This window comes from Nansenia antarctica (genome assembly GCF_963989245.1).
Source record: "Nansenia antarctica genome assembly, chromosome: 10".
In the NCBI taxonomy this organism is placed as follows: Eukaryota; Metazoa; Chordata; class Actinopteri; order Argentiniformes; family Microstomatidae; genus Nansenia; species Nansenia antarctica.
In genome coordinates this window covers 26985190-26994499 of record NC_137680.1, presented here as the reverse complement: position 1 = coordinate 26994499, position 9310 = coordinate 26985190, and positions in this window count along the sequence as shown.

Sequence of the window (9310 nt, the reverse complement as noted above, 5' to 3'; positions counted from 1 at the left end):
ATTTAACAACAAATAACCAGAACATTGATCTCTCTCAACTTCAGTGGGGTTAGAGTCGGGTCGTCCCAAGGGGTCCACTTGCTGTAGCGTCTACTCTGCTAGGCTGGTGGAGGTAGAAATAGGACAAACTCATTATCATGAGTTATTATTATGTATGGGACAGAATGAGGAATGGTATCAAATAATTTAAGTTGGGATTGTGTGTGTGTGTGTGTGTGTGTCTGTCTGTGTGTGAGTGTCTGTGTGTGTGTGTGTGTGTGTGTGTGTGTGTGTGTATGTGCGTGTGCGTGTGTGTGTCCTGATGAGCTGTACAGAACACTTCCTTTGAAAGACTGTGAGCAGTGCTGTAACTACCCGTAAGGAAGTCAATGTAGGCCTATAACATGTTTTAAGTAGTTTTTCTTCTCCAAATAATAATTAGCATTATTATTATAATTGAAGTCTTAAATCTGTGTGTATCCACAGCGACTTGTCAACTGCGTGTGCAAGCTGTCATATTTACATCCGAGCCACTGTGACGACTGTATCTGACCCTATGAACCCCCCCCCCCACTCTCCTTGCTAATGGTGAAAACGAGATGCATATCGCAACACTAACCCCTAGATGGTGCTATTGCTACATGACCAAATTGGCCTACAGTTTGTTATGTATTAAAAGCTCACTGTTTCTTTCATAATCAACTAAATAAATCCCATACCTACAGTGAAGTTCGGAGGTGGAAGCATCATGGTATGGATGGGGCTGTTTCTCTTCACATAGTGAAAGAGGAATCCAGGTTATCGAAGGGAAGATGAATGGAATCATGTACCGGGAAGAATCTGTTGCCATCCACCAAGATGACCTTTGCACATAGCAGATTTCTGCACATTGCATATACCTCTTTTTGATATAGCCTCTATTTATACATCTGTACATACCATACTGTACATAGCTACCTTAACTGTACATAGCTACCTTAACTGTACATAGCTACCTTAACTGTACATAGCTACCATAACTGTACATAATTACCTTAACTGTACATAGCTACCTTAATTGTACATAGCTACCTTAACTGTACATAGCTACCTTAACTGTACAAAGCTACCATAACTGTACATAGCTACCTTAACTGTACATAGCTACCTTAACTGTACATAGCTACCATAACTGTACACAGGTCATAACTGTATGTACCTATCACTATCATGTTTTATGTCACTAATTGCACTTCCTGTTAGATGCTAAACTGCATTTCGTTGTCTGGTACTTGTACTCTGCAATGACAATAAAGTTGAATCTAATCTAATTTAATCTATTCTAAACGGGAAGATGGATCAAAGCCATCAAACAAAGCTGAGCTGCTTGAATTGTTTGCATCAGGAGTGGCATAAAGTCACCCAACAGCAATGTGACAGACTGGTGGAGAGCACGTATGCTAGTGATGAATCAACATTGTTGTACAACGCAGTTATTATTATGGTATGCTTATTTAGTGTAAGCAAAGTAGATGTTATACAAGGGGACTTCCGTCAAGGAACATTGACATGCACCCCCCCCCCCCCCATCCCGCCGCCCCCCCCCACAGTGTAAGCTTGCAAAGTAGATGTTATACAAGTTATTATTATTAGTTATACAAGTTATTATTAGTTATTGACATGAATGCTTGTTTAGTTATTATTAGTGTGTAAGCTTGCATAGTAACCCCTCCCTCCCCTCCCTTCCTGTTGTCTCGTGTGTGTCCACCCCCCCCACCCCCCATCTCTGTAATCTTGTTTTCAATCATTGTTCTATATTCTGTAATCTTGTCAATCTTTTCAATCATTGTAAAGCGCTTTGAGTTGCATCCGTGTAGGAAAGGCGCTATATAAATAAAGTTTCACTTCACTTCACTTCACCCCGTCCTGTAAACAGCCCATTTACAACACATGGGTGCAGTACTGCCTCTAGTATAAAAGGCCTCATACTGTTTCCATACTTGAATCTCATTTTCAGCAGCAGCACCAACAAGGTAAGTCTCCTATTATTATTATTATTATTATTATTATTATTATTATTATTATTATTATTATTATTATTATTATTATTATTATTGTTTTTAATTATTTTGGGGGGGTAAAATAAAAATGGAACTCCTGCTGCAGACAAAACTCAGACGGATGACGTCATAATCACAACAGTAGAGATGACATTTTGATGTCACAATCAAATGTCAGCTTATAAAACCCCCGTGCGAAGTCAATCGAGCCAGTTGGATGTCGGTATCACCACGATAACACGCGATCACAAGGTAAGCGCCTGTGGACGTGAGCGTACTTGAGGCCGAAGTCAGCGAGTTACCTTTGGAGATGGAGCATTGTGTGTGTGCGTGTGGGTGACTGGGTGTGGGTGTGGGTGTGTGCGCGTGTGTGTGTGTGTGTGTGTGTGTGTGTGTGTGTGTGTGTGTGTGTGCGTGTGTGCGTGTGTGTGTGTGTGTGTGTGTGTGTGTGTGTGTGTGTGTGTGTGTGTGCGCGCGCGCGCTGAGTGTCAACATCTAGTTCGTTTATTGTTTGAAAGTGATCAAAAGTGTATGCCAACAGAGATTCTTATATAAAGAAGCTTTCGCTTTACAACCCGACGTTCTAGCTATCATTTCTGAAGGTAGAAATACGAAAAGGATCATGGCTTTTTGGCACGTTGCACCTGCAACCGATGCTTCAATCCATGGTTTTGAAGTTCAAACAGCCTCACAGTCATCCATGAACTCATAGGGGACATAAGTAATTGTATAATAATAATAATAATAATATATACATATAAAATACGTAATTTCACATTCTCTTCCTTGTTCAGTTGTTTGTAGAAAGTTGTAGAAATGACAAAAAAGAAGAAGAGCCAGGGAGCGGCCAGCCCGGAGGACCAACCCGGAGGTGTGTTGGTGTGTGTGTGTGTGTGTGTGTGTGTGTGTGTGTGTGTGTGTGTGTGTGTGTGTGTGTGTGTGCGTGCGTGCGTGTCATGACAACTGATGCTTCAATCACAATGTCGCGCAATATCAACGTCAGTCACTTTTGAAGTTCAAACAGTCATCCATGAACTCATAGGGGACAAGTCATTATATAATAATAATATATAAATATAAAATACGTAATTTCACATTCTCTTACTTGTTTTTCATATTGTAGTCACGTACAACGATAGTTCAAGAACAACAAGAACGAAGCATGAGGGGAATTCGCGCCCTGTTACTGTAAGTGTAACCATCACTATTAGCACACACATCCCTGCAGTTATACCAGTGTTGTGTAACCATGTAGCCATGAATGATGCCACACCTCCTCTGTTCTGCTCCTGCAGGTCTGTTTGGGTGACAAGGCCACCAATGCCTCTGTGGCCACGGTTGCCCCCGTCATGGCCACCCCCATCATGGCCGCCCCCGAGGACAACCAGGTCCAGAGAGCAGCCCCCCCCCCGGAGGTCCAGGCTGAACCCGAGGCCAGCTCTGCCTCTGTGGCCGTGGCTGCCCCCGGGGACAACCAACCCAAGGCTTCATATGCCAATGTGGTTCAGGTAGGCATCCCGCAGGTACAGGTACTCCAGGGGGGAGCGAGCCAGGCCGAGAGAGCAGCTGGCAGGGTCCAGAGAGCAGCCCCCCCGAGGGAGAAGTGTGCAGGCGGAGGAGGAGGAGAAGTGGAGGGCCCTGTTGGAGGCCAAGGACTCTGAGCTGGAGGCTGAGAAGGCCAGCAGCGCTCTGGCAAAGGCGGAGTTGGACAGAGCGAGGGAGGAGGTGGAGGTGGGCCGCCAAAAGCTCCACGTTATGGAGCAGAAGGAGAGGAACCTCCTCTGTGACAACTCCGACCTGGAGAAGGAGAGGCGCCAGGCCCTCGCTGCCCAGCGAGACACTGAGAGGAGCCTGACCAACGCCGCCAGGGAGGCAGAGGACCAGATCAAGGCCCTGCAGAGAGAGGCCCTGGTGGACAAGCTGGCGTTTGGCAGGGAGGTGGAGGAAGGCCGACTGAGAGAGAGAGACCTCCAACAAAAACTCCACGTTATGGAGCAGGAGGAGAGGAGCCAGGCCAATGCCAGGGCCCTGGAGAGTGAGGCAGCTGAGGCTCTGGTCCTCACCAGCAGGGCGGAGGTGGACGCGCTGAAGATGGACCTGGTCACCTCTCGTCAGCAGCTCTCGCTCTCCCAGACCAAGCTGCAGCAGGTGGAGGTCCAGAGGAAGGAGGACCTGGACGACCTGAAGTGCGAGTTGGACGCCATGTGGGAAGAAAAGGAAAAGAGAGAAGAACAGTTTAAAGTTCCCTATCTTAAATATTTAGGGTTAGGGTTAGCATTAGGGTTAGGCTTTGGGTTAAAACGTTTATTGGGTTAACTATCTTTAACCCAATGAACGTTTTATAAATAAATAAGAAGACCTAGAAAAGAAAGAGGAGAAGCTGCAGCAGGTGGAGGACCAGAGCAAGCTGCAGCAGGGGGAGGACCAGAGCGAGGAGGAGCTGGACGGACTGGAGGTCAGGAGCGAAGACCTAGAAAAGAAAGAGGAGAAGAAGAAGTCCAAAGTTCCCTACTTACGTTTAGGGTTAGGGTTAGGCATATTTAGCTTTGTATTTATAACTATTTCTTTGGTTTCATTTCTTTAATAAATAAAAAAAAATGATGTGAGACTTTGTGATTTCATTACAAAAGTCAGTAATTAGTGTGCTTGCTGTAGGCAAAGTCAACCAGGACTATATACACGTGTCCGACAGGTCTAAGAGCACCACTGAGACATGGGAACTGGCAGCCCTTTCTCTGACAAGACAAGACCACTTGGAAAATATGAAAAACACAAAACATGTTTGCCATTTCTACAGATTTAACAATACACAGATATCTTACATCAAAATGTTAATCTCTTCACACTGTCACTCCACATCTGAATATCTAAGCTATGCTAATGTCCTTGGTCCTATGGTTGTACACTGTAGGTCTGTATCACTACCGTAATCAAATCATTATGATGTAATACATGTTTCTAACCGACACATTTTCACTATAAGTTACGGTAATAGGAGAATATCACATACTTGACTCGTTGTGTTCCACTTTTATGTGGCATTCATCATATGTGGTTGTGATGTAGCAAACAAGCCCACTAATTAATGTAGATACAAGTTAACCAATGCTGATTTGGGTGTCTTGAAAAAAAGAATGCTCTTTCTTTTTTTCAATGTACTGTATATGACATCTTCTATATTTACATTTTAAAATATGTTATAAAAAAATCCAAATAATAATTGTTCTTTAAACAAGTTTAACTTTTATTTTGAAACAATTTTCATTTACATACACCCGAGGTAGCTCTTATCGCTTATCACCGTTTTCGCGGCTTCAAAGTTAAAACATGAATGGAATATTTTTTATACACACATACGATATGATACACATTTTACTCTTATTTTTTAAATGAGAAATAAGGACAAATTAATTCACAGGAAGTATTATACAACTTTTAAAATGTAAGAAATCCTCATTTACAGTGCGTTCGTTAATCCGCTCTGAGAGCGCCGGAGCGAAGGGATCAAGTAATTGGATTGGACAAGACGCATTCCATGAGTGCTGATCAGATTTCCAGAGCGAATTTACGAACACAGCCGTTGACCGGGGAAGTCGATGGGCGGAGTTCAGAGAACACAGAAGAAGAAAGGGGGTTGGGTTTCACTAACACGTGTACTACCTACTAGCATACTACTTGAAAGATGGCTTTTTAAAACAACAATTGCAAGTATCTACGACGTGTTATAACTCCATGGAGGCCAAGGCCAAAGGACTATTGAGATACATCCACCACTGCCACCGGATAGGACGGTCAACTCTAACAAGCAGCTACGTTAGCTGGCTAGTTTTTATCTTAGCTCTGCCTGAGAGGGAGGGAGGGAGGGAGGGAGGGAGAAGGGAAAAGAGGGAGAGAGGGAGAGAGAAGGGAAAAGGGGGAGAGAGAGAGTGAAGAGAAAACAGAGAGCCTGTTTCTTTTTGTTTACCACTAACCGAACTGTCCAGTAGCCTATACTTGTTTTATTATATTTTCTCCCCCATCGTTTCGTTTCATGTGAGCTAAATGGATGTAGATAGGGAACAGGAGGAGAGGGAGAGCCCAGCTGTGATTGGGTCTGATGGCATTGATGAACAGGCAGGTTCATCTCAAGTACGCCCTTCATGCCAAACGCACAGCAGGCCTGTTCCGCTGCTAGTAGCATCCTATAATATCTCCCTGCTGATAGCCAAATGTGGGCAGCCGTTCACAATTGGAGAGAAGTTGGTACTCCCTGCCATCAAAGAAGTAATATCTACTGTGATGGAGCGTGATCCCACACAGGTGCTGAAATCCATCCCACTCAGCAATGACACCGTAGCACGCAGGATAGATGAGATGGGCGCCGATACAGAGGAGCAGCTGTGTGCCATCCTGCGGGAAACTCCATTCAGCCTTCAGCTGGATGAGACAACCACTGCTGACAATAAGGCTCTGTTGATGGCCTATGTCCGCTATAGTGCCTCCAACAGTCAGGAGATGGCTGAGGAATTTTTATTTTCCAAATATCTGGAAACAGACACCAAGGGCCAGACCATTTTTAATGCACTGGATGCATATCTACAGGAGAAGTCAATCCCAATCAAGAACATCCTTGCTTGTGCCACTGACGGTGCCCCGTCCATGGTTGGCAGGTACCGTGGCTTCACCGCTCTGCTGAAGGAGCAGGTCCCGCATGTCCTCACAGTCCACTGTGTCTTGCACCGCCACAACCTTGTGGCCAAATCTAACAGTCCACCTCTCCATGAGTCTCTCAATGTTACAGTCAAGGCAATAAACAAAATAAAAGCCCACGCCCTGAATACCAGATTGTTCAGACAGCTGTGTCAGGAAAATGACGAGACCTTTGAGCGTCTTCTTCTCCACACTGAGGTCCGCTGGCTCTCAAAAGGAAACTGCCTTGCTCGCTTTTGTGAGCTGTTTGACAGCATCGTGGAGTTCCTGGAGGAGGTGGATGCAGCTCTTGGGGAACAGGTGTCATCCAGCCGCTGCGACATCATGTACCTCGCAGACTTCTTTGGAAAAATGAATGAAGTCACACTGAAGCGCCAAGGAAAAGGAGTTACTCTGGTCCAGAGCAAGGCGGTCATCCAGAGTCTCACCTCCAGGCTGGATCTATACAGGCAGAGCATAGGCAGGAGGCAGTTTGCCTATTTCCCGCTGTTGACCAAGGTAATCTAGCCTAGGCTACTAAATTATGATAATAATAAATAATACATGTAATAAATGTAGGCTACTCTATGCAAAACTATATTTGTGTTCCTGGTTAGTATAAATAACTTATGTTCTGTGTTCTTATGTATTATGAGTATAAACTTTAAGAAACATCAATTAGTTAACTAATTAGCAATAAAATAACCAGTTCAAAATCAGATAGTAACATTCTGCACAGATAACAATTTCCTGGTTATGCTCATTGCAGGTGTCTGAGGCTCTTACCGATGAGCGCCTCCTCATTTACACAGAGCACCTGAGGATGGTGAATGCTGACTTGAAGATCCGCTTCAGGGATCTTTTGGACCTTGATGTTCCCATCTGGGTGGTGCAACCCTTTCAGGCGGACGTGGCGGAATGCGAGCAAGCAATCCAGGAGCATCTCATCGACATCCAGAGTGACGATGAGGCCCAGGCTATTTTCCGCACCTCTGGCTGGGGCAACATGTGGGTCAAGTACTCTCAGCGTTACCCGGCTCTGTGGGAGAAAGTGAGGCTGCTTCTTCTGGCTTTCCCAACCACATACCTGGTGGAGCAGGGATTCAGCCAGGTCCTCCACATGCAGTCCATGTACCGCAATCGCTTGGACTTGACGGCCTCAGGTGCACTGCGACTGAAACTAACTTCTCTTCAACCCGCAGTGAAGAAACTGGCGGAGAACCACCAAGCGCAGGGCTCACACTAATCCCCCACCCCCCCGTGCAATTTGGCGAAATGTCACACCAGCACACTTAAAAAACGAACAATGTTAGTTGTAATGTACAGTTTTGTAGCCTACTGTTTGTTCTGCACCAGACGTGTGCAATTGCTGCTGTTCCGTAGCGTCTGTCTGTATTCTGTTTGTATTCTCTTGTCTGAGTTTGTTTAACACTCATAAACATAATTTGTATTCACATTCACATGGCTTTTCTGCTCTCTGATGACTAATGCTAATGATATTCCAACTGCCCAGTTAAATCCAATTTATTATTTGGCATTCAGTGACATGCTTTTTAAATGATATAACACAGAATATTAGTCAACATTAATATTCAGGGGAGAAAATAAGCCTACTTTTTTATGGGGGGCGGTAAGAGACCTGGATAATGGACAGGGGGGCGCTGGCCCAAAAAAGGTTGAGAACCACTGATTTAGACCTAAATGTCAGACAATGAGGATCCCCTCTGCACGGGCCGTGGACTGAGTTGTAAATAGTGAAACTGTGGATAAACGTAGGTTGAGAGCTATATGGCAGTGGCGTGATAATCACGCGCAATGTGGCATACCAGTCTGTCATAATGTGCGAATTTCCAAAGTCCGATTTTCAAGGTGCAAGGCAATGGGCATAGATTTCAATGTCGGATCTGCAGCAAAACAGAAACTTGATTTGAAGATACTGACAAATGGAGTAATGATTGAGCTCCGTCAGTTTGCCCAACAGATAAATGCAGCTCAAAAGTATGTCATACATGATATCCTCGAATACAACTTTGATCTTGGTTTGCAAAATAAGGCGCAACAGTATGAATTTACTATGTGCACCTTTATGAGGTTAAGAGAATTGATGAGAACAACATGGAAAAAAAGTAATAAAAATAAATGGGAAGTGTTTGAACTACCTGATCCAAATACGATGGGCATAAACTTAACCAGATATGGAGCGAAATTACGCCTAAAAGAAGCTGCGTCCAAATACTCTAGACCTGCTGACCTCTGCATGCAGAATGAGTCTGACCCGGAACTCCCATCACCTCAACATGTCCAAACATTGTCCATCTGTACTGAGACAGACATGATACCTGATGTTGATGAAACAGTGCAGGTGCCTATAAGAGACCACTCTCCAATGCTGTCTCTTGCAGAGGAGACATGGAAGGACCTTTACCCCCTCTGTAAGGACATCGGTCTGGACCTGGTGTTGAATTCAAAATGTGGCAAAAAACAGAAACTAGACTTGTGTTCGTTGTCTAAAGGTGTAATGCTTGAATTAGCAGAGTTTGCCAAGGAAGTGTGTGGAAAACGCAGGCCGATTATCTTTGATCTTTTAGAGCACAATTTTGATTGTATAATACAGCAGATTACCT